A 23746-nucleotide genomic window follows, 5' to 3' on the forward strand; every position below is an offset into this window, starting at 1 on the left:
GAGGTTATTGATGGGGATCCCCGGCAATCTTGATTCCAGCTTGTGCTTCATCCAGTCCAGCATTTCTCAGGATGTACTCTGCATATAAGTTAAATAAGCAGGGTGACATTATACAACCTTGACATACTCCTTTCTTGTTTTGGAACCAGTCTATTGTTGCATATCCAGTTCTAACTGTTGCTTCTTGACCTGCATACTTCTAATTTCCATAATTGTTTAATTTTTTTCAAATATAACCATAATTAATAATCTTTTTACAATTGCTCAGGCTTCCCTGATAGCTCAGTTAGTAAAGAATCCACCTGCAATGCAGGAGACCCCGGCTGGTTGGGAAAATCCCCTGGAGAAGGGATAGGCTACCCACTCCAGTGTTCTTGGGCTTCCCTTTTGGCTCAGCTGGTAAAGAATCTGCCTGCAATTCGGGAGACCTGGGTTTGATCCCTAGGAGAAGATTCCCTGGAGAAGGGAAAGGCTACTCACTCCAGTATTCTGGCCTAGAGAATTCCATGGACTGTATAGTCCAAGGGGTCTCATAGACTGAGTGACTTTCGCTCTTACTATCACTTACAATTGCTTGGGGGCATGGTAGACTTTTGTTTCTAGCGATTAAATTTTTAAATTTCAGCATTACACATAGGATGAGATTGTTTCACTTGACTTAGTTTCCCCATATTTCTGAATATCATTTAGGATTCCTCTTTAAACATTTTTACATTCTTTCACCAATCCTTCAAATGGCGTATTACCTTAATTTTATATGACTAGCAATTAGTGTCTAAGATCCCTGCATTTCATGTGAATTCAGTTACTCTGAATTCCTCTTCAGCAATTTCATACTTAAAGGAATGAATGTCAGATTTGGGGTACTAATCTCTAAGTTTTGGTTACTGGTTATTAATTACTCTTTCTTGAGTATTTGATATATACTCTAAAAGGCTAAACCATTCTATAATCCCTAGCTTTTAACAATCCAATATTCCTTAAAATGCTTAAAATTCCTTAAAATTCCCTAAAAAATTAAAACCAATCAACTAAATCTTCACGGAAATCATCAAAAGCTTTTAAAATATTCTCTCCAATACAACTGGCTGTATAATTTATAACAGAAAAATAACTTACTCTGTTGAACTGGTACATTGCTAAATGTAGCAATAACTCCAAAAACTGGACTTCAGCAAATTATTTTTATAAGTGACTCAGAGCTAAAAATAATGAAAAAACAACAATAAAACAGCCTGGCCCTTGCCCTCATGGAGCTTACAACTGAGACAGGCATGAATCAAGAATCCTATTTCCCAGGTTAATGATATCAGGAAGGCATATTGTGGGGGAACTGCCTCATTAGGGAGGCCAGGTCTGGAAGCAGAAAATTAACCAGGCAAAGCTGAGGGAAAGTGGCCTTCCAGGAAGACAGAAAAGTGTGTGCAAGGCCCACACCTACAGCATGGATCTGGAAGAGGCCCCTATGACTGTCAAATGAATGATCTGCTGTTTGAGACTTCAGATTCGATGAGCCCTCCCTCAGAGAATGAGCCTCCTCGAAGCTAAGGGGTCCTTTGACCTGCCTCCTGCAGAGTGTGTCTGGGAGGCCTGCCCAGCTAAGATCAGCCAGGGCACAGGTGTGTGCCCTGTCACCCACACAGGGAGGGCTTCTGTGTCCCTCACCCCACCCTTGGTTCTGTCTCAGAGTTTCCCTAGAACAAGTTTTTCTTGTTGAAGAGCAAGAAACTTACTGGCAGCAGCTGAAGGCATTGTCAGCCGTCACCAATTCTCCAAAGACAAGCATTCCTAGAGACTGTTATTAGCTTCATCCTAAATAACCTCACAGAACATCAGCTCTTGCAGCACTCGCCTGATTTTCAGGCTTATTTTCTCAGAGATTACTTCTTTGATGAGGGACACGAGATTCCCTTCTGGGGGTGGTCTGAAATGCAAAGTGCTGGAACTCACCCCAAACTCACAGAATCAAAGTTTTACAGGAAAAGGATCTGGGTCTTTTCGTTTTAATAACCACACCCCCTCCAGGTGTTGGTTCAGCGGGTAAAGAATCTGCCTGTGATGCAGGAGACACAGAAGATGTGGGTTCAATCGCTGGCTCAGGAAGATACCCTGGAGAAGGAAATGGTACCCCACTCTAGTATTCTCGCCTGAAAAGAATCCCAGACAGAGGAGTCTGATGGGCACAGTCCAAAGTGTCTCAAAGAGTCGGATACGACTGAGCAGCTAAGCACACATACAGGTAATTTTACATCGTAAAATTTGAGAACCACTAGTATGAATGTTCAATAAATAAAACTTGAAGAAAACATTGTGGCAGGGTTTACCAGATGGGTTTTTACCTGTTACTTTGAGTAATTGTTGGTTTTTCTCGTGCCTTCATGTTGGAAAATTTGGGTTGGGGAAAGGGCATTGCTGGTCTTTCTCTCCTAACACCAAGCCAAATGCTTCTCTGGGAGCTCTGTTCTGGGCTCCATGTATCAGCACCGATTTGCTTTGCACAGACACTGGGGCTTAGGGCGTCTGGATCTTGGCATATCCCAGGCTGAGAGCCACAGCTCCTAGGTGGGCCAGGGTAACATCTCTTTCACACCTGAGCCCACCTCCCTGCATCAACTATTTCCATGTTCAACTGTGGGACAGCACCTTCCCAACAAGAGAAATGTCTGTGCCCTCACTCAGCGTCCTTCCATTTCCTAACTGCCCCCTTGGACCACCCGCAGTGTATAAATTAAGTAGAAATGAGATTTCTAGGTAAGCTATTTTTGGTTGACATCCATAGCATTATTGCCCAGAGCCCCTAGAGTTTGGTTTGCTCTGGGTAAGCAGTTCCCATAAAGGTGTATAAACACCCACTGAGTTCAACTGTTCCATGGGAAGTTCACTTAGGAGAGGAGTTAAAGAAAACTGTGAAGCTAGAGAAAAGGAAGGAGTATTAAGAGCTCAGATTATGGACTGAAACAGAACTTGGTCGTCCTCCTGCTCTTTCCCAGAATTGTAGCATATAAGTGGGAAAGCCATCCAGCTGCTCAGCTTAGTTCCCTCCCAGTGACATGGGGGTAATAATAGCTTCTCCCTCATGTCATGTTGAGATGATCAAATGAGACAATGTTTATAAAGTCCTCAGTACATCTGGCACACAACCCTCAAACATTTTCAGTTAGCTTTCATAATTTTTAAAATAAACTGACTAGTCCTGCCTGATAACCTGAGTGGCAAATAGACATTATAGAGTTTATCTTTAACCAAACAAGGGTACCAAGTGAGAAAGCCCATGATGTCACCTATATTACACACAACCTTCTTGCCTTAGAAAGAGGGGCACTTGTAGGAATCTGGTTATTTCTCAAGGAATGAGGCACAACAGAAGCACAAGGGACTTTCTGTGTGTGTACCTGAAAGTTTGGGGGCTCTTTGTTTACAGCTCTTCGCCATCAAAATGGGCTTTCCTGGTGGCTCAGTTGATAAAGAATCTGCCTGCAATGCAGAGGACTACCTGCAATGCAGGAGACCTGGGTTCTACCCCCTGGGTGGGGAAGATCCCCTGGAGAAGGAAATGACAACCTACTCCAGTATTCATGCCTGGGAAATCCCATGAACAGAGGAGCCTGGCAGGTTACAGTCCATGGGGTTGCTCAAGAATCAGACACAACTTAGCAATTAAATCACCACCAATGATAGATCAACAAGGATCTTGCAGGTAAAATTTATTCACTCAAGAGGTATTTATTGTATACTCACAATGTGTAAGGCACTAAATTGGTTTAGACTGGATCCTCCCAAGACGTCTACAGTTACTCAGGGTGATGAAATATATAAAAACAACAGAGAGGCTGAAAGACAAGTTGCTTTCACAGTTCAGAAGAGGAACAGATTCCTTCTTAGTAGGACAACAGAAAGCTTCATGGAGGAGACAGCATTTAACCTAGGACTTGCACGAGGAAAAGGAATTAGACAACCAGACGTGGGAGTGAGGAGATCCCCAAAGAGAAGGCCCACTGAAGTCAGGAGGTATAGATAGAAGTCAGAAGTCAGAAGAGATACAGAAAACAGAGTCATCTATTAGTTTGAGTGAACTACAATGAGATACTTTTCACTGAAGTTTCCCAAGGAAACTTGAGGTGTTTACTTGGAAGTTCTCTAGGGAAACAAGAAAGCTTCTTTATTAAGATAGACAGTTAAAACAGGAAGCATCCCCTACATATGTATTCTACTCAGTTTTTAAAAGAGGTTATCCCTTGGTAAGGACTTCCCTGGTGGCTCAGATGGTAAAGAATCTGCCTGCAATGCGGGAGACCTCGGCCCAATCCCTGGGTCAGGAAGATTCCCTGGAGCCCCGGAGAAGGGAGTGGCTGCCCACTCCAGCATTCTTGCCTGGAGAATCCCATGGACAGAGGAGCCAGGAGGACTACAGTCCACGGGGTCGCAAAGAGTCAGACATAACTGAATGACTAAGCATGCACATGTCCCTTGGTAAATATTCCAGGTGAAAATATTGTCATTAGATTTTTACGGCGATGATATAAAACCTCCAATGATCCAGAGACTAACAGTTTAACATACAACAGATTTTCACCATTTGTGCCATCCTTTTTTTCTTTATTTTAATTAACTATAAAGCGCCCCCCACCCCCACCCCCAGCATGTACCTCTCAGGATGTGGCAAAGATTTTGTTAGTTGATCATGGCATGAACTATCTCATGAAAAGAATTATCCAGTAGCGCACTCATTGGTCCTGCAGCTCTGTCCTTTGTTTCAACAATATATGGACAGAACAGACCCCAGGGACACCCCTTGCTCCAGCCTCAGACCACCCTCCATCCTTTTCAACAGTTGCAAACCTTCAGAATCAGCCAATCAACCATCTTTGGCCACTGGAACCAGCCAGTTCTCTGAGCTATGTTCCTTATTACCGATCACCATGAGCTTCCAGGTCGTCAGAATTATTCCACCGAGGTGGAGGCCACCGTCAATATACACCTACAGGCCTCCCATACCTACCTCTCTCCAGGCTTCTGTTTCCACCGGGAGGACCTTTTCCGTGAACTGGGCGAGGAGAAACGCCAGGGTGCCAAGCATCTCTTGAAAATGCGAAACCAGTACTGCTGCGAAGCAGTCTTCCAGGACGTGCAAAAGCCATCTCAAAATGACTGAGGTAAAACCCAGGACACTATGGAAGCCGCCATGCCCAGGCAGAAGGGCCTCGACCAGGCCCTTTCAAATCTGCGTAGCCTAGGTTCAGCCCACCCGACCTCCACCTCCGATTTCCTGGAAAGCCGCTTCGTGGAAGAGCAGGTGAAACTCATCAAGAAGATGGGGGACCACGTGACTAACCTCTATAGGCTGACTGGGCTGGTCAAGTATCTCTTTGAAAGTCTCACCCGTAGGCAGGACTGGGAGCCTCCAAGCCCAGCTTCCTTCGGGGAGACCCTCTGATGTCAGGGCTTCTGCTTGAAGCCTCTCTGTGCAGCCAGGAGGCAGTCTTTTAAATCACCGTGGAGCCCTCTCCGAAGCCGTGGACCAAACTGAAAGAAGTTTTTTGCGAGGGGAGGGGGAAGAATTACCCAGGTGATCACCATGATTAGAACATTTGGAATTCCCAGGTGGCGCAGAGCTAAAGGATCTGCCTGCTGATGCGGGAGTCGCAGGAGATGCGAATTTGATCCCTGGGTCGGGAAAAACCCCTGGAGCAGGAAACGACAACCCACTCCAGTATTTTTGCCTGGAAAATCCCATGGACAGGGGAGCCTGGCAGGCTGCAGTTCACAGGGCTGGGACGAGTCAGACACAATTTAGCGACTGATCACGCACACAGTATGAAAATGCAGTTGACATGTCTGTGTTCTAACATACCAATATATTACACTGTTATTTTTATAACCCTTGCACAAAGACAGGAATGAAATTTTACCCTTAGTCCACTCCACTACATTGTTCTTTAGGAAGTCCAGTAGAAACATTTCAGGAAGGAATAATTAGAAAGAAAAATGTTAGCACTCACAGTCTTTCATTTTATATATACGTTTATTTTTTTTTAATATATATATACAATTTTAAAATAGATTAATTCTTGCAGTCAATTACCTGGGTCAACTATAAATCATCTTGAATGGTAAAGCTCCAATTGTGACTTGTTATTTGTTCCATTAGTTTAAAAAAAAGAGTGAAAATAGAACAGAAATCAGGCACAATTCTTTCTGGGCAGCCGCTATGCAGTTTGTTAAAGTTCTTAAGCATGACCTTTGGGCAAAGGCAATAATACAATGACCCAGTACCCTCCCTGGGGCTTGTTGTGAGAGAGTGTATCAAACAAGCCTTGTTTGTAAAGTGATAGAGGCCTGGTATCTGCTGCTCTGTGAGAACATCATTTACCCAGATTAGATTAACAATAACTAATTGGGGCTATTTCCAATTTTGCAGTATCACAGGTTGGATTTAACAGATGAGCTAGGTCATTTGCTAATGAGTTGCCTTCATTATAGCATTTGGCAGAGGAATTTTTGGCATCACTTGATGGTCTGAGTAAAAAGTCGTGTGTGCTTAGGTCTTAGGTAAAATAAAAATTAGGAGAGACTGTTCTTTCCTTTAGCTAAAAAATAATCCCAAAACATAATTTTAAAGACCAAAAAAAGTTATTGAGCTAGAAAAGGTGCCTAGGAAAATAATAAAATTCTTGAAACTTATATTAATTATATTAATTATTCAAACTTATATAGAATACTTAGAATATGCAAATAAAATGTGTGAAGGATGGAAATAAGAAGAAAGGACTCAGAAGTGTGAAAGAGAACATATAAGAGAGCTGCTAAAGTAGTTAAATCTGGTCAGAGATCTCAGGAAACTGGTCAGTGGGTGAAAGAAACTTCTTTGAACAGCTAGGCTTTAAATGATTATATATTATCTTAAAAATTTCTGGAATAACTTTTGACACATTGTTCAAGTGCTCTTGTAGGGTTTGCTTTATTATTATTTTTATTCATGATGAGCTTACCTCAAATCAATTTTTGCAAGCTGTTGGATTACAAATGATAAGTGAAAAAAATAAATACATAAAACCCCATAAGAAAGCAGTTGGAGTGGGGTGGGCTAAGGGGGATTAAAACAAAATATTTCACTGCTCTGACTTTTACTCATTCCTTTTTTATAGTCTACATCCTAAACCTCTTAGAATCTCTCTGCAGATTTCATAATTTCAGTTTTACCAAACTCATCCACCTTGTAATTATGAATAGATGGACGCAATTAACTGAATCACTTTGAGAGAAGGAAAAAAATACCCTATTTAAGGCTAATTAGATGAATCATGAATGCCTGGAAGAATGCATTTCAATAAGGTGAAAAACTTTGGGTAAAAAATTAATGAAGTTTCCAATTGCATTTGACCACAGAGAATATTGATAAACATTCATTCCATGCATATGATTAAATTGTATTGATTTAGAAACTCAAAAGTATCAACACCACCATTGCCTCCAGAGGAGACCTGATTGCACTTACATGTCACATTCATAAAAAACATGGTGCACTAATTGGGAGTCTCCCGCCATCTGCACACTTGCTTCCAGGCGCACATGAAATGATCAATGGGAAAGCAGGGTCAGTCCAGGCAGACTGTGAGTGAAATTAAAATAATAAAATGTCTAAACATTTAACTGCAAATAGGAAATCTTTATACCCACCCACACCCTATTCTGTAGCATAAAGCTAAGGCACAATTATTCATATACCTCAAGTAATTTGCAGGCTCCATACAAAATCTCATTTAAAATAAGAAATTGCTATTTCTGCACATTTATTCCACCAAATGCCAGCTAATTGCTGCAATGGCCATTATAAAGAATAATTTTCGCTTAGTGAAAAAAAAAAAAAGGAATGAAGAGAACATTTTCTGGTTTTGTTCCACTGCGAAGGCTCTATTCAGTGAATGCTGAATGCACAGCGTTTCACTGCTACATTTATTATGCTAAGAGGTCAAGTATTACACAGCATCTTGTATTACGCTTTGCATGCTAAGTATTTCACTTCACAAATTGACCCTCCGGTGTACTTACTACATAATGCTTTAAAAACCCAGCTAAAACGCAGGACAATTAGCAATACTTTCACTCCCAGTGAACAATGGGAACACCAATGTAGGTGATTGCATTTACAGTGTAGCTTTCTTCACAAAACATTTTTGACACATTAAGGTACTTTGGAATTGTGCAGTACCAGTCCTCTCTTGTGAATGGCTTTCCAGCATTTGCAGAGAGAAACAGTTACTGTATGTTAGCGCTTAATTGAAAAGAATTCAGCCACGGCCTATGAAGCACCAATTAGGGTGATATTATATCATAAAAAGCTGTAATATCCATTTTCAGACTTCTGCATCAGCCAATACAAAGTAGGACACAATTAAAAAGGTATACAGTTTAAACTCTTGAAACTGTTAAATTTAATTAGGAGTTCAGTATGGGGGGAAAAAAAGTGGGGGTGGGGTAGAGAGAAAAGGAAGTTCTCTGCAGAGCCGGAGGGCCCACAGGCACTAGTTGCCCAGGAGGACGGCAGAAGATGCTCCTTCCTGTTTAAAACACCTTTCGTTAATACAAGGTATTTGCTTTGCCCCGTGACTATTTCTTCAGGTCAGATGAATATTCATGCTTGTTGTTGGGAAGTGCTGCTTTCCAGTAATTCTGGTATCTGCTGGTGCCTGCAAGGGAGAGAAGGCAGAACCTGCTCTGGCCAGGGAAGTGGGAACCCGGTATTGATGGGTCTCTTGCCCACACAGATCAAACACAATTAAAAGGGAGTTAGATGGATTGCTTTTCACGAAGAAATTCACAGATAATTGTGAAATAAAATGGACATGGCCAGATCGGTATAAGTGTCTTTGCAGGCTTGGCTCCGAATGTAATGTTTAAATATAGGAACCTGCATGAAATCCCACGTTGAGGTGACAGCTGGCAGGTAATTATCAGTAAAACAACATTATCAAAGTTCTAGTGCATAGCATGTTTGATGGACTGGAGTGCTTCTCCTTACAAATCCCACTAATATCCATTTCAATCTGTTTTAATATGTTCACAAGTTGGGGCTTATTTTGAATTCCACTGGGTAAATGAGGACAGTACACTTTGAATTTGCATACTATACACTTTTCTTTCATTTATAGAGGGTTTCCTGTTTTTTTTTTTTTTTTTAAAGGAAACTGCTAACATCCAGGATCCAAAAACATTCCTTCCTTATAACTAGATTGAAAATATAAAGTAGCTTGTTTATTCATTGTATTTGTTCCATTTGAAGGTATATAACAGATCTAAGAAAAATGGTCTTTATTATGTTCAAAGAAGAAAAAAAGTGATTTTAATGATTTATCAGTGATCATGCAATTTTCTAAGGTTTCCAAGTGTTGAAAGGTTAATTTATTATTTTTCAAGTCTGTGTTTGAAAACTGCTGGTAAAAAGTCCTCATCTCTGATTTGGGGAGGTTTCTCTTCAATCCACAGGTCACTCCAGGCCTTTTTAAAGTTCCACCTCTATCCTGTCCAACAAATAAGCAAAGCTGAAGTGACATTTTATTGATGAGACAAGTTTGGGATGATCTAAAACCAGATATTCCATGTTCCCTTCTTTCTCAATCAACTCTTCATGACCTTTAAAAAAATCAGCAAACAGAAAAGAGGTATCCATTAAAAATCCAAGGATGCTCCCCCTCTCAAACCCACTCTGAGTCCCAGATAGTTCAGAAGACACAGTCACTACTTTGGAGCAATATCTGATATTCACCTTTGTTTCTAATGCTTTGAATTAAATTAAGACATTAATAAAATAGTGATAGTATTGTGGAAGTCTGCAGTAAGGTTACATTAAATTGTACACACTGGTTTCGTTTTATTGGTTGTACATATAAAGAGAGATATTTTTACTGGAGATTCTGCCTTTGAAAGCTGGGTCAGTCAGCAGATTCTAAGGTAGTACTGGTATGAAGATGTCTTCTCCTTTAGTGAAAGTGGAACCAACACATTTGATGAATGTGAGTAACATGTAAGGAATTTTAAGGGATGTGATAATGCTTGAGAAACTACCTAGGAATTAAATACTGAACAGTCTAGATTCTAGACCTCTCTGCTGCTGTTAAGTCGCTTCAGTCGTGTCCAACTCTGTGCGACTCCATAGACCGCAGCCCACCAGGCTCCTCTGTCCCTGGGATTCTCCAGGCAAGAACACTGGAGTGGGTTGCCATTTCCTTCTCCCTAGACCTCTCTATCCAACCCAATTTCTGTGTTAGATCTCCCTTCCAAAATGAACAAGATGGGAGGTTCAGTTCATAGGTTTCAATGACAGTTCAGTAGCTTGTTGTATTAAGATTCTTCTGAGATGACAAGAGATTTTACAAATGTTTTCCTGAGTTCATTTTCTGACTAACGGTATTTCCGAAATTCTCACCCTCTGAGGGGGCTGATAGAATTAAGTATCCTATGTGGTCTGAAACTGATTTGATGATGAAAATTGCTACTGAGATACTGAAAATCTTTTTTTTTTTTTTAATGGAAGACAAATGTCTCTTCCTCCACTAATCAACTCTATCAAAAAGGTACAAAATGGCTTAGGTGCCTGTACCTCACTTTTCCTTTCATTGTAGTGTTTTATCTTTATATCCAGAGCTCATTCTACCCTACTACTCAAGAAATCATCAAATGTTCATTCACTATAAGTGCCCATCTATACTATAAAAGTAGTAGGAGAAATAGAAGTATACCAGTTGACTTGGGGACATCTTCTGGAGGCATTGCCCAGTGAGAGGAGTATATAATATGATGCTATTTTTCAAAAAGGAAAAAAATAAAAGGCCCCCAGAAGCCCATTCATGGGAATGTATATATATACATATTACTGTGTACCTATATATCCTTACACAGGATTACATGATCGTAGATTAAAAATATGCAAAGATGTAAGCTAGTTTGATAGCAAGGGTTGTGTCACAGGTAAGGGTAGCAGGAAAAGAGATGAGAAGGAAGGAGGTATGAAAAGGAAAAGGAAAAAATAATCTGCACAAAACCCCAACATTTGTGCTGTAATCCCATTCATTTGTTAATGCAAAGATTTACATATAATGTATGCATGCATGCTAACTCACTTCAGTCATGTCCGACTCTTTTTCCAGGCTCCTTTGTCCATGGAGGGCTTCCCGGCTAGCTCAAATAGTAAAGGTTCTGCCCGCAAAGTGGGAGAACCTGGGTTTGATTCCTGGGTCGGGAAGATCCCCTGGAAAAAGGCATGGCAACCCACTCCAGTATTCTTGCCTGGGTGGCAAAGAGTCAGACACAGCTGAGCAACTAACACTTCACTTTTGTCCATGGGATTCTCCAGCCAAGAATACTGGAATGGGCTGCTCCAGGGGATCTTCCCGACCCGGGGATCAAATGTATATGTACACATAATTTCTAATTATAATAAAAATACAAATTTGATGGTATAAGAACAAATGAAACATTCCAACCTAATGGCACTGACTATGATTTAGGCTTTTAGATTGAGGGAAGTCAATCAGAAAAGTCCTCACCTAGCTCAGTCTCCAAAGTTCATTACAGTTGCTATTAGCTAATCATTGCTTATTAATGGCTCATTTTTATTTAAGGGCTCTTTTTTTTTTCCCCCCTTTCTGGCTGTGTCGGGTCTTAGCTGTATCAAGCAGGATCTCCCGAGTTGTGGTGTGCAGGCTTAGTAGTTGTGGCACATGGCATGTGGGATCTTAGTTCCCCAACCTGGGATCAAACCCTCACCCCCTGCATTGCAAGGCAGATTCTTAACCACTGGACCACCAGGGAAGTCTGTTCGTAATTTTAATAATGATGCTTTCACTTGCATTTTCTTCTAACTGATAAGCCAAGGCAAAGATTTGTAGCAGAAATTGACAGACATCTGGACTGGATCTTCCATAGAAACGTTAAAACCACTCGTTTTGCAGCAAAGTAGACTCAGCGAAGCTGGGAACCTGGTTGTGGCCTAGAAATTTTAATACAACTGTTTTTCTTTAATTGTGGACTTTGTTACCCCTGCAAACCATTTTCAGCCTCTAGTCAACCATACTGCAAGCAGAGATGCCCTAAAACAATTATTTTTAAAAATTGTTACAAAGCAATTTTCAAAAACTGGAAGCTCTTATTCTTAATAACAGGTATCTGATGTCTCTCAAGGTTGCCCAACATTTCAAAGTAGTGAAGATGCCAGTAAAGAAACTCATCGATTTCTGGTTCCCATCACTTGCCCCTGATTATTTGCCTAGGCTTCTACAACCAAACTGGTGGGACGGAGAGAATACGTGTCAGACGAATGCCCGCTCCTCAGTGACTTGAGGCCAGTCACTTTCTCTCCCTCCAGCCTCATGTCTCATGTGTTCGCTAACGTAAGACCTCAGAGAAGCCTGTTCTTTTACTTAATAGCATTTATAATAACTTGTAGTTATATTCTTACAGGTTTGTTTAACCAACAGTCTTCTCCACTAAGACATAATCTCTATACAGATAGGGACAATATACTAGTACCCCGACACCCAGCATAGTAGCTGATACATTTGGTTAAAAACTCACTGATTTAATTGGTGAGTGAATATATGAGAAAAGTGATCTTAAAGTATCCCCTTGATTTTTATAGTTTATGATCCTCTAAATGCATGAAACTGATTTTTTTAATTGGACCATAATTCCATCATTCTCCTCAAATATCATCTAGTAGATTAAGCGCCTACGTGAGCTTGGTTCTTTTCTGCACATTTGCTCTGAAAAACAAAAAAACAAAACAAAAAAACTTAGACCTCTTCACAGTAGTCCCATATCTCTGTAGGGGGTCAGGAAGATACCATTTCTGCTGACTTTTGTTGTATCTTAACAGAACTACAATTAGTGCAAGATAGATACTTGTTGTATGTCCAAAAAAATGCTCCACCTTCTCTTGTTATTTTGTTTCTGGATCTTAAAATCCTAATAGTAATCAAAGCATTCCTAGAAGGAAAGGATTCCTAGGGGGAAGAAGACTTAGAATTATCTAGTTCAGTGATTGCAAGCCATATTTTAGAAGTGAAACCCTATTTTATGAAAAGAAATTGTCTGCATAAATTCAATATTTCTACGTGTTAAGGGAAGGGAGAGAAAAGGAAAGACAGAGAAGGGAGGAGGAAGAGAGGAAGGAAGGAAACAAAGAAAGAAATGCTCTGTCCTGGTTGCTGTGAGAAAGGGAACTCCTAGCCCCGTCCCTCAAACTGCTTCCTCCACCACCTTGGGTTCCTGCTGCACCACCCTCTCTGCCCTCTCCACCTGCCCTGCTGGTCCACAGTGTCCCTTAAGGTACCATTAAGACCAGTCATTACAAATAGCTTGAAAGCCACAAGTTAGAACAAATACCTCCTTTTTTAAAATTTATTTTTAATCGGAGGATAATTGGTTTACAATCTTGTATTGGTTTCTCCTTTTAACAAATAAGGAAACTGAGACTTAATGGCTGTCACGTTCCTCTTTAGTATTCCAAATCCTTCCTTCCAAAAGTCAACCCCATTTTCTTTTTGTTTCTTGTTAGCAAATTACTCTGTACATTTATCCCCAAGATAATTTTAATGGACTCCAGATCATCATGGTTCAGCAGACTCTTCCTTTTAGGTAAACCACCATAATTTAATTTTACTCATATAATTTTATTTCAATGAAATTTTCAAAAATGAAAATTTTTTACATCTCATAGGCACTGCTTTCCTATTACAAAAATATACAATTTGTTTTCAAATAAAAACAACGTTGACCTTTATAATCACAAGTCCAAATTTTAATCATGTTCATTATGAAGATACAGAGAGAATTAAAAGAAGGTATCATTTAATATTGTCAAATGAAACAAAGATCTCCTTATCCAAATAAAGAAGATGTAGATATGGTTACTTAACAAAGCAAAAGCTACGTCTACCAAAGCACAGACATGAAGTTATTGATCTGGACTTGGCACAATGACAAGCTACTCTCAAATCTTCCTCTTCCCAATTAATGTGTCTCTCTTGAACTGATTGAAAGCTGTTTGATAAGTATACTTTTTTCAAGATGGTGTGCTCGGTTGGGGGTCTTTCTATTAAACTGAAATTCCATCATTAGCTTTGACTACTACCAGCTGCTGTATAAATTCTGTGTTGATGTAGACCTCCACTGGTATTCCAAATATTGCAGGTGAATCTCTGACTCCAAAATCCTCAATCATGCAGTATGAATAATTAATAACTGATAAATGCAGAATGGAAAGAGCTCTCATTAGAAGAAACTGTGCTAAGTCGCTTCAGTCCTGTCTGACTCTTTGCAACGCTTGGGCTATAGCCTGCCAGGCTCCTCTGTCCTCTGTCCATGGGATTCTCCAGGAAAGAATACTGGAGTGGGTTGCCATGTCCTCTTCCAGGAGAAGACACTGTAGTAGGGTCTTAATCCCATCTCAGCTCCTCAGAACATTGAACTAAATAGGACTTTGGTTGTGGGCGGGGGAGGGGGTGGAAAAGGCATTTCTAAATCTCTCTACTTCCTAATTTTGCCCTATACCTGACCAGAAATGGAAACATTAGGACACAAGATGAAAGGTTTTAGTTTTGCAGCAAATTTAAAGACAGAATCCAGGATTTAGCACGGTCCAACTAATGCTTATGTGAGCATGCTAATTCCTGACCAATTCCAAAGAATTTAGGGCTCATACCAGCCATAATTGTTTACCCTTCTAAATAGTTTACAGTTTGTCATTATTTTAACACAAAAGTGAAACTTTTCCATTGATGAATCTAATAATATATTTATGAGATAAATGGTAATAATGCAGGACAGAAGAATTTTAGGAAAGTTCTTTGCAATGGTGAAATTATAAAAAAAATCTACTTTATATATGAGGTGTGCCTAGTGAGACTTTTCCTAACTATAGTTGGTATGTTCAGGAGATAAGTTTTAAGTCATGATAAACTTCAATCTGTGAAATAATAAAATATATTAAAATGAACCATGTCATGATAGTACAGTGGTAGACAGCAGACTATTCTGGAGCTCAATTTCTGAGCCCCAATTTCCTCATCAGTAAAATGGGAAAAATATCAGTATCGGTCTTGTGGGGCTTCCCTGGTGGCTCAGATGGTAAAGAATCAGCCTGCAATGCAGGAGACCTGGGTTCAATCCCTTTGTTGGGAAGATCCTCTGGAGAAGGGTATGGCAACCCACTCCAGTGTTCTTGCCTGGAGAATCCCATGAACAGAGGAGCCTGGTGGGCTACAGTCCATGGGGCTGCAAAGAGTCGGACACGACTGAGTGACTAAGCGCGCACACACACACACACACACACACACACAGAGGCTCGTGAGGTTCCTTCAAGCACTGAGAGAGTACCTGTGTGGTAGTTAGCAGAGCACAGTGTATTCATGATTATGTAATTCATGCACAGGCATATAACTAATAAAACAAAGTTGAAAAAAGTTTAAATCTAATATGGATGGACAAACAAAAAAATGTTAAGTACCAATCCATAATTTGTGTTTTACTAGCTGATCATTGTGAGATAGTAACCTGTAAGATAAACTGCATTAGTATTATTCACCAAACAACTGACACAACTTGTAACTCCCCCTCAGTGGATGAGTATTTGATGATAATTACCTCTTATTAGTCAGTGGTAAGGATGACTGCATACCCAGATAATCAAAAAACTCCTTTTCAGACCATAGGTTCATATTAACATGAAGCCAATATAGAGGAGAAAAAAGTTCTTTCTAATTTACTTCTACTATACTCGTAGCTGAAACACAGTAAAAACAGGTATAGATTAGACTCAGGAAGAGCAAGAAGACTAGGTAAAAGGATTCACTGTTCCACGGGAAGAGAATCTGCCCAAAAATGAAGCCGGTGCGTTTCTTTCAGTGAATATTCTTATTGGCAACACCTCGGCTTCTGATGACTGCCTTATCTGTGACGGGCCGCTGGAAGCAGTAGGCAAGCACCATCTCTGGACTTGGCACAGACAGTGAGACAGGGAGGGGTCTTGCTTTTCCCTCTCCTTGGGCCTGTTCTGGGTAGATGGAGTATCAGCTTTCATGCCTGTGATAATATGCTAATATGTTCATCCACATTAGATCTCTTCAGGAGTGAGTTATAGCCTGTCTCCGGTCACGGCCAAGAATGGAAGGGCCAAAACCATTAAATGAATAATAGTAAGCACTCACTGGAGCTTCCCAGGGGGCGCTAGTGGTAAAGATCCACCTGCCAATGCAGGAAACGCCCTGGGTTTGGGAGATCCCCTGGAGGAGGAAATGGCAACCTACTCTAGTATTCCTGCCAGCAGAATCCCATGGACAGAGAAACCTGGCAGGCTTCAGTCCATGGCAGGCTTCAGTCCATGGCAGGCTTCTCTGTCCAGGGGATCACAAAGAGTCGGACAGGACTGAACGTCTGAGCACCATCGCTTTAAACACTCACTATATGTTTTTTATTACTATCAGTGTTATCTTTATCTCTGGCAGGAATGAGGCAGACCAGCAAGGATTTGTTCCTAGAACCAAGAATGGGCTCTCTCATGTCAAAGAGGCGGACCATCATAGGATACCTGCAGCGGAGGGTGGTAGGCGAAGGTCTGGTCCCATGAACATAGTACTTGCAGTTGATGGTGACAGACAGGCAGCAGATGGTATCTGGGAGGGCAGATAGCCACAGGCAGGGCCTGTGCTTTCCAAACACGATTCCAGGGAGACAGGAGATCTGGTAGTGCCACTCATTACCCCTGATGATAAAGGGCAGGATTAGTCTGAGACTTGAGGCTGGGAGACAGGAAAGTGACATGGGAAAGGTGGGTCAAGAGGGAAATGGGGGAAGAAGTTAAGGAACCAAGAAGGGGGTTACAGTGCATTTCTGAGGGCAGTCGCTTGGTATTATGAACTGGAAGAGAGGAGGAAATAGGTTATAATATAAAGTTTTAGAAGGAATGAACAGGCTCCACGTTTGGTCCAGGTGAACACTGGATGTCCCAGCTGGTCCCCACTGATCTTTTCTCCCTTCAGTCTATGTAATAAATGTTATTTCGGTCCTGATCCTTTAAATGTGATTGCCCTAAACTCATTGGAGGTCCATCCATGTTGTAGTTTTAACAGTTTAGGTAAATCTTAAGTATGCATGTCTCTCTTAGACCATAAACTTTTAGAATATAGGGATCAAATCTATATAGTTCTTTCTGAATGGTGACTATGTGAAAGCCTTTGACTGTATGGATCACAACAAACTGTGGAAAATTCTTAAAGAGGTGGGAATACCAGACCACCTTAATCTGTCTCCTGAGAAACCTGTATGTGGGTCAATCAGCAACAGTTAGAACCAGACATGGAACAATTTGGACTGGTTCCAAATGGGAAAGGAGTACGTCAAGGCTGTATATTGTCTCCCTGTTTATTTAACTCACTTACAGACTACATCATGCACAATGCCAGACTGGGTCAATCACAAGCTGGAATCAAGATTTCTGAGAGAAATATCAACAACCTCAGATATGGAAGTGATACCACTCTAATGGCAGAAAGTGAAGTGGAACTAAAGAGCCTCTTGATAACGTAACGGTGAAAGAGAAGAGCGAAAAAGCTGGTTTGAAACTCAACACTAAAAAAAAAAAAAACAAAAAAAAAAAACCACAACTAAGATCATGGCCTCTAGTCCCATCACTTCATAGCAGATAGAAAGGGAAAAAGTGGAAGCAGTGACAGGTTTTCTTTTCCTGGGCTCCAAAATCACTGTGGATTGTGACTGCAGCCATAAAATTAAAAAATGCTTGTTCCTTAGAAGAAAAACTATGACAAACCTAGACAGCATATTCAAAAGCAAAAACATCATTTTGCCAACAAAGATCCATCTAGTCAAAGCTATGGTTCTTCCAGTAGTCATGTACAGATGTGAGCTGGACCATAAAGAAGGCTGAGTGCCAAAGAATTGATGCTTTCAAACTATGATGCTAGAGAAGCCTCTTGAGAGTCCCTTGGACAGCAAAGAGATTAAATCAATCAATCCTAAAGGAAATCAACCTTGAATATTCATTGGAAGGACTGATACTGAAGCTGAAGTTCCAATCCTTTGACTACCTGATGAGAAGAGCTGACTCATTGGAAAAGACCCTGATGCTAGGAAAGTTTGAAGGCAGAAGGAGAAGAGGGTGGCAGAAGATGAGATGATTAGATAGCATCACTGAATCAATGGATATGAATTTGAGAAAACTCTGGGAGATAGCAAAGAACCAGGAAGACCGGCATGCCGCAATCCATGAGGTTGCAAAGAGTCGAACATGCCGTAGCAACTGAACAACAACAGAAAACAACTGAACAGTGTGTAACATTACAAACAAATAGATGATTAGTATTTTAAATATAAGGAAGAGGATGCTACTTACAAAATATACAGGATGAATGAGTCAAAAAGCCCCCCACTTTGGTGATAACATCAGTGGGACTTGAAAAGTTAGTACTGTGCTGGTGAGAAAACAGCTGTATCACGTTCAATCGTTAATATGAAACTAGCTTTCTTCTTCCTCTGAAAATGTTTAACATTGTAGTCTCACTTCTAGAAGCCTGGTGTAGGGAAATGATCAGCAACAGGAACAAAGATTTGTTTGTAAACACAGGAGCACCTAGATGCCTAACAGTGGAAAAATGGCCAAGTGAAGTTTGGTATATCTGTAAGGTGGAACTGTCTAGCAGTTATCAAAAATCATAGTCAAAATAGTAACATTAAAATAGCAAGTGAAAAGAATATATACAGTATGTTTTCAACTATATTTTTCCAAAAGCATAGAAATATTGGAAAGAAATATACCAAAATGCCTTAAAAATCAAAAAAGTAGGAGACAGAGAGGAAGTGATAGCAGAGAAATGTTTTGAGGGTGAGCGGTGAGCGAATGGGCGCTAGGTAAAGGGAAACTCAGGCTTTAAACACCTACTGTGTGCTGATTCAGCTTTAGGGTCACATGTCTAGCTATTCAGTGGACGCTCCCAGCTTCTTCCAACCTCAAATTCAACATGTTCCAAAGTGAACTCATCTTCCCCCCAAAACTACCCTAGTTTCATGTCTGTGTTGGTAAATGGGACCACCACCAAATCCAGACACTTTTGAGTTTTTGTGACTTTTTTTTTTTTTTTTTGGTCAGTACTGCTCAGCTTGTGGGATCCTCGTTCCCCAACCAGGAATGGAACCCAGGCCCACTACACTGAAAGCGTGGAGTCCTAACAACTGGATGGCCAAGGAATTTTCCGAGCTTTAACCAGTCTTTCCTCTCTCCCTCACCCATGAGGCACTCTCCTTGTCCACTGTGGCACTACGTTCAATTGATAACCTACCATCACTCTCCTGTATGCTCATTCCCCCACGGCCCCACCACTGTCTCTAGTCTATCCTTTGAAATACAGTCCAAGAGATCTTTCTGATGTGCAAGTCTAATTATGTCAGTCTTTTCTTTAAGACTTTTTCCATAGATTGCTACTTTCCCTAAAATAAAGTCTAAACTTCTTAATGCGGCTTGCAAGATCCTCTTCAAGTTCATTTTCAACACACCCCTTCTGCACACCCCAGCCCAGTGATACTTCCTGCTATTCCCCCCCTGTAGGTACCCTCTTCTCTCTCTGGCTGTTTGTGGGACTTGAAACACCATCTCCTAGCTTTCTGGTTAGACTATTTCAAACCTTTAGATCTCAGCTTATCACCATTTACCCAAGCTCAGGTTAATAACCTTCTTATGTTTAAGCTGTTCTCCATGGGTCTGCAGTGCCTGGCAAAATCTGGCACACAATGTGCTCTGTATTTGTGGGGCTAATTCACATCACCAAGAAGTTAATTTATCCAAGGACATATAGCTAGTAAATGGTCTAAGCCTAAGTCTCTCTCATAGCACACTGAACAGAAAATGGGGCCTCTTGGGGAGGTGAATTTAGACAGCAACCACTCTAGAGTTGATACTGAGGAGGGCTCATCATGGGCCTGCCCCGTGCTATTCTAAATCCTTTCAAAGTATTACCTCATTTAATCCTCCAACAACCCTACAAGATAAATAGAACTATTAACCCAGAAATTCTGGAGGGGGAGACAGAGTTGCCTAAGCCCAATCAAAGAATCAGAGAGAACCAGAGGAAGGCTTTTAATCCAGGAGTACTTTAGTCAAAGGCCAGGAATTAACCATCATTTTATCACTTTAGTGTTAATAACAAGTTTTAGGACTGGTTTTAGAGAAAAGCAAGTTAGGTAAGATGACCGAAATAGAGCCTTCTCTAGAGCTTGCCATCCTATTACACATACACACACATGTGCACACACACACACACATGCACGCACATGTCTTGGGTTGTGTCTCACATGTGCTTGGTTATAATGCTTGTGGAAGATGCCACTGTTGTGCTTTTTGGTTCTATTGAATACAGCAGCATCTTACAGGTACAACCACATCTACTGTACACTGGAGGGCAGAGTTAGGGATACTTGTCTTCTTTTTGCTTATCCATATTCTCTAGTTTCCTATAACACATATATATTGGTTCAGTTCAGTTCATGTCCGACTCTTTATGACCGCATGAATCACAGAACGCCAGGCCTCCCTGTCCATCACCAACTCCCGGAATTTACCCAAACTCATGTCCATCGAGTCGGTGATACCATCCAGCCATCTCATCCTCTGTTGTCCTCTTCTCCTCCTGCCCCCAATCCCTCCTAGCATCAGAGTCTTTTCCAATGAGTCAACTCTTCGCATGAGGTGGCCAAACTGTTGGAGTTTCAGCTTCAGCATCAGTCCTTCCAATGAACACCCAGGACTGATCTCCTTTAGGATGGACTGGTATTGGTTACAGAGTGATAAATGAAGCAAAATTAAACAAGGATAAATATCCTCCAGTCAGAGTTGGTTCTCAGAGCTCTGAGGGCTCAGTCCTCCCAAAACCTTCACCTTCCTTGAGCATAGGATGGAAATGCTAAAAAAGAATCAGAGGACCTCTGGTACAATTTTCCTCTTTTGCATCCTCTGCTTTATCACTGAGCAAATGGATAGATTCAATACCTCATGAAAGCTTTCTCTGTGCATCAAAAACTCCAAGCTATAATGTTAAATAGTAACAACAATAATAATGTGTCTGAGGCTTATACAAAATAAATAGATTGGTTGTTGAGTGACTACTGACCCAAAATAAAAGGCTTTAAACAAAATGCTTCTCAGAATGTCACTCTATTTTCCATTTCTTCAGTTTAATCCTAAGTAAATTATACTGTAAAAATCATTTTTACTATATACAAAAATAAATTAAAAATGGATATATAGACCTAAATATAAGACCTGAAACCATAAAACTCCTAGATGAGAACATAGGCAGAACACTCTTTGACATAAGTCATAGCAATATTTTTTGGCTATATCTCCTCGGTCAAAGGAAACAAAAGTAAAAATAAACAAATGGGACCTAATTAAACCTAAAAGCCTTTGCACAGCAAAAAGGGAACCATCAACAGAACAAAAAGACAACCTACAGAATACGAGAAAACATTTGCAAATGATATGACTGACAAGAGGTTGACAACCAAATTATACAAGCAGCTCATACAGCTCAATATTTTTTAAAAACTTTAAAAATGGGCAGGAGACCTGAATAGACATTTTTCCAAAGACATACAGATGGCCAACAGGCACATGAAAAGATGCTCAACATTGCTTATTATTAGAGAAATGCAAATCAAAACAAAAATAAGATATAATCTGACACCTGTGAGAATAGCTATCATCAAAAAAATCTGCAAATAACAAATGTTAGAGAGGATGTGGAGAAAAGGGAACCCTCCTAACATTGTTGGTGGAGATGTAAATTCATACAACTACTATAGAAAAACAGTACAAAGGTTCCTCAACAAAGTAAAAATAAAACTACCATGAAAGTGAAGTCGCTCAGTCATGTCCGACTCTTTGCGACCCCATGGACTGTAGCCTATCAGGCTCTTCCGTCCATGGGATTTTCCAGGCAAGAGTGCTGGAGTGGGTTGCCATTTCCTTCTCCAGGGGATCTTCCCAATGATCCAGCAAATCCACTTCTGGGTATATATCTGGAAAAAATGAAAACTCTAGTTTGAAAACATACATGCACCCCAATATTCATAGCAGCACTATGTACAATAACCAAGACATGGAAGCAACCCCTCAACAAATGAATGGATAAAGAAGATGTGGTGTGTATGGCTGTCATAGAATATTACTCAGCCATAAAAAAGAATGAAATTCTGCCATTTGCAACAACATGGATGGACCTTAGTGAAATGAGTTAAAGACAAATACTGTATGATATAATTTACATGTGAAATCTAAAAAATACTACAAATGAATGTATAATAAATGTAAAACAGAGTCAGACTCACAGATATAGAAAACTAACGGTTACCACAGAGGAGAGGACGTGGGGAGGGGCAAAATAGGGGTATGGGATTAAGAGATACAAACTATACAAACTACTATGTACAAAATAGATGAGCAATGAGGATATACCGTATAGCACAGAAAATTGTAGCTATTAAATTTGAATGGAGTATAATCTGTTTTAAGACTGAATCACTATGCTATACACTGAAACTAACATAATATTGTAAAGCAACTATACTTTTTAAAAATTTTATTCTTATACACAAAAGCTTTTAGTAAGTTTTCTTTTAAAGGCATATAGAATTGGGTTTTTTTGGTTTTTTTCTTTCTTTCTTTACTCAACCCATATACGAACAATACTCATGTATAATAATCTTGTGAACCAAGTAGGTATTAAAATTTTTAGGGTCTGAATTAAAATCTCTCTAGGACTTTCCTGGTGGTGCAGTGGACAAGAATCTGCCTGCCAATGCAAGGGACGCAGTTTCCATCCCTGGTCCGGGAAGATTTCACGTGCCGCGGAACAACTAAACCAGTGCGCAACAAGTTCTGAGCCCGTGAGCCACAGCTACTGAAGCCCACTCCCTCTGGGCCCATGAACCGCAACTACTGAGCCCGTGAGCCACAACTACGGAAGCCCACTCGCCCAGGGCCCACGAGCCACAACTACTGAGTCCGTGTGCTGCAGCTACTGAAGCCCGCACGCCTAGAGCCCATGCTTTACAGCACAGAAGCCACCAATGAGAAGCCCATGCACCACACCAAAGAGCGGCTCCTCACTTGCCACAAGAGAACCACCCCCGCCCCCGCGCCCCGCAAAAGCAACAAAGAGCAGCAGCAGCCAAAAATAAATACATAAATAAATATTTTTAAGTCTAAAAAAATAAAGTATCTCTTTAACAAACGACCTCCTGTGCATCTCTTTATGTCTTGGCCATCATCTTCATCTGCATCATCACTGCAAACGTCTAGATGGAACTTGAAGTTTACACATCATTTCTATACAAGTATCTCTCTCCATACTTGCCCCACTAAGCCCTCCTTGTTACTTAGGAAGAAACTGAGGTTCATAGAGGCCGAAGGACTTGCTTAAAGTACACAGCTGCTTCAATTACAGAGCCAGACCTCAACCTCAAATCTGACAGCTCTACATTTGTTCTTTATTCTACCACACTGCTGTTCATTTCCTTACCATAACATGCTGTTCACCATAACATGCTGTTCATGCTACCGGTGGTGGCCTTTGGCTTGACCTGAAAATTTTAAAGTAAACCTTTGAGAAACTGCCTTTACCACAATCCCTAGAAACCAACCCAGGCATACAAGCTTTGTCAGGAAAAAAAACCCTCCTATCTT

The 23746-nt window shown here is 40.6% G+C and overlaps 1 long non-coding RNA gene and 1 pseudogene across 5 annotated transcripts in view; one reads left to right on the forward strand and one right to left on the reverse strand.

Annotated features, from left to right (window-relative positions):
- The first annotated feature begins 4897 nt into the window (after positions 1-4897).
- On the forward strand, positions 4898-5434 carry LOC114109048 (ferritin light chain-like; annotated as a pseudogene).
- Positions 5435-8408: 2974 nt separating this feature from the next.
- The window catches only part of LOC132658089 (uncharacterized), a 28801-nt gene continuing 13463 nt past the window's right edge, over positions 8409-23746 (reverse strand). For 2 of the 5 annotated variants that reach the window (XR_009597105.1, XR_009597102.1), the window contains 4 exons: positions 23583-23643; positions 16583-22080; positions 15640-15778; positions 8409-9630 (listed from right to left, as the gene is read on the reverse strand). This is a non-coding gene — a long non-coding RNA (uncharacterized LOC132658089). Of the gene's footprint in view, positions 9631-12570; positions 12759-15639; positions 15779-16582; positions 22081-23582; positions 23644-23746 lie in introns of all 5 variants that reach the window. The other 3 variants (XR_009597104.1, XR_009597103.1, XR_009597106.1) reach the window with 3 other exon arrangements.

Source organism: Ovis aries, chromosome 18 (assembly GCF_016772045.2).
Source record: "Ovis aries strain OAR_USU_Benz2616 breed Rambouillet chromosome 18, ARS-UI_Ramb_v3.0, whole genome shotgun sequence".
NCBI lineage: Eukaryota > Metazoa > Chordata > Mammalia > Artiodactyla > Bovidae > Ovis > Ovis aries.